The following is a 3,436-nucleotide window of genomic DNA, read 5'->3' on the forward strand; positions in this document are numbered from 1 at the left end:
TATATATATATATATATATATATATATATATATATATATATATATATATATATATACATACATATATATATATATATATATACAACCACATATATATATATATATATATATATATATATATATATATATATATATATAGTATATCCATCCATCCATTTTCTACCGCTTGTCCCGTTCGGGGTCGCGGGGGTGCTGGAGCCTATCTCAGCTGCATTCGGGCGGAAGGCGGGGTACACCCTGGACAAGTCGCCACCTCATCGCAGGGCCAACACAGATAGGCAGACAACATTCACACTCACATTCACACACTAGGGCCAATTTAGTGTTGCCAATCAACCTATCCCCAGGTGCATGTCTTTGGAGGTGGGAGGAAGCCGGAGTACCCGGAGGGAACCCACGCAATCATGGGGAGAACATGCAAACTCCACACAGAAAGATCCCGAGCGCAGGATCGAACCCAGGACCTGCGTATTGTGAGGCAGACACACTAACCCCTTTTCCACCGTGCTGCCTATACACACACACACACACACACACACACACACACACACACACACACACACACACACACACACACACACACATACAGTATATATATATATATATATATATATATATACATACATACAGTACAGGCCAAAAGTTTGGACACACCTTCTCATTTCAATGCGTTTTCTTTTTTTTCATTGACATTGTAGATTGTCACTGAAGGCATCACAACTATGACACCTGTGAAGTGAAAACTCTTTCAAGTGACTACCTCTTGAAGGCCATTGAGAGAATGCCAAGAGTGTGCAAAGCAGTAATCAAAGCAAAGGGTGGCTATTTTGAAGAAACTAGAATTTAATACATATTTTCAGTTATTTCACCTTTTTTTGTTAAGTACATAACTCCATGTGGCTTGTACAGCCCTTTGAGACACTTGTGATTTAGGGCTATATAAATAAACATTGATTGATTGATTGACATGTGTTCATTCATAGTTGTAATGCCTTCAGTGACAATCTAAACTAATAAAATAAAGAAAACCCATTGATTGATATATATACACACATATAATTGTATTCTCATTTGTTTTTGTCTTATATTTACTTTTACTTTCCTGGACAGGTTTGGTTTTTATGAGGATTGTATTTAATTTGATTTATTTAATATTTCAATGTAAATTGCTCAGCTGGGTGTAAAATATTGAATAGCATTGTATTGAAAGTGTTTTAATGTGTTTGTACATTGCATATGCAGGTTTAATTGTTCAATAAAATTAAAAAACAAACTAACACAATAGCCTCTTTTTCTTTGATAGTTCTGTTCTTTTTTCATTTGATTATTCATGTTCGAACTTCTGATCCGGATGTGATGTGTTGTGTTCTTGAATATTGTATTGTATTGCATATTGTATTTCAATACTATTAAACAACTGTACTACAATGTTGTCATGTGCTCATGTTCTATTCAACAGTCTTGAAGAATGCTGTTAAACTTTTATATCTCTTAGGAAAATTACTTATTCACAAATCCAGACTAATGCTATATTTTAAATCCATAGTAATGTCAAGTAAACCAAATGTTTATTTAGTTTCATTCTAAAAAAAAAAAAATGTCACTAATGACACAGTAAAACGAAAAGGCCATGAATATTTCCCACTAAAAAGATTAACAAAAACAATTTCAATCAAAGACTAATTTAAAAAGTAAACTTAAGTACTTTGTACCAACTAGTCCTTTCAACAAATTATGATACTTAGATTTTCTTTTTCATTTATGCTTCAGACATGTTTCTTTTTTCTCTTTCTTTCTATAAAATAGTTTTAATATATTGATTATTGTTTGAAAAAATCTAGTGAAGATTGTTTTATTTATATATTTTGAAAACATTTATATAGGATTTTGTTTATTTCTATGTTCATAATAATGTTGATTTGAAAGATGGTGTTTGTTTTGTATGTGAAGTTGTGTATCATATTGTTGTTGAAATAAAGTTCTGGGGGAAAAAATTTAGTTTCCATTGAAATCATAAAAGTACCCAACATACACACTAGCAATTAAATTGCAGTGCAGTTCAAAAATACTTGTGAGTGAAATCGTCAACCCTCCCACAGGGCCAACACTATAAAAGCATCATAACAATTCAAATAAAAATACATAAAAAAGGCAGTCATTCAAAAATAAATACTGATCGGTATTTATTTATAAAAAAATACTGTTAATATTTTGGTATACAGTAAAATCAATAAGACAATTGGATTGTCTTTGAATGATAACCCAACACTTGTGCTGGTGAAACCGCATTTGAAAAAGAGTTTTGATAAGTGTAAAGTGAGTCCTTAAGTGGTTTTATTGTAATACTTCCATTAAAAATGTTCATTCTTATTTGTTTTCTATTGTATATATATATATATATATATATATATATATATATATATATATATATATATATATATATATATATATATATATATATATATATATATATATATATATATATATGTATATATATATATATATATATATATATATATATATGTATATATATATATATATATATATATATACATATATATATATATATATACATACATATATATATATATATATATATATATATATATATATATATATATATATATATATATATATACACTAAACCCAAAACCAGTGAAGTTGGCACGTTGTGTAAATCGTAAATAAAAACAGAATACAGTGATTTGCAAATCCTTTTCAACTTATATTCAATTGAATAGACTGCAAAGACAAGATACTTAACGTTCGAACTGGAAAACTTGCAGTTCAAATATTAGCTCATTTTGGAATTTGATGCCTGTTGGTTGTTTTTTTTAGCGTTGCCACTTACATGCAGTGATTTCTCCAGATTCTCTGAACCTTTTGATGATATTATGGACCGTAGATGGTAAAATCCCTAAATTCCTTGTAATAGCTCTTTAAAAAATTGTATTCTTAAACTGTTGGACAATTTGCTCATGCATTTGTTCATAAAGTGGTGACCCTCACCCCATCCTTGTTTGTGAATGACTGAGCATTTCATGGAAGCTGCTTTTATACCCAATCATGGCACCCACCTGTTCCCAATTAGCCTGTTCACCTGTGGGATGTTCCAAATAAGTGTTTGATAAGCATGCCTCAACTTTCTCAGTCTTTTTTGCCACGAGTGCCAGCTTTTTTGAAACATGTTGCAGGCATCAAATTCCAAATGAGCTAATATTTGCAAAAAATACATTTTCCAGTTCGAACGTTAAATATCTTGTCTTTGCAGTCTATTCAATTGAATATAGGTTGAAAAGGATTTGCAAATCCTTGTATTCTGTTTTTAATTACACAACGTGCCAACTTCACTGGTTTTAGGGTTTGTGTGTGTGTATATATATATATATATATATATATATATATATATATATATATATATATATATATATATATA

The sequence above is a fragment of the Entelurus aequoreus genome, linkage group LG22 (genome assembly GCF_033978785.1).
Source record: "Entelurus aequoreus isolate RoL-2023_Sb linkage group LG22, RoL_Eaeq_v1.1, whole genome shotgun sequence".
Lineage (NCBI taxonomy): Eukaryota > Metazoa > Chordata > Actinopteri > Syngnathiformes > Syngnathidae > Entelurus > Entelurus aequoreus.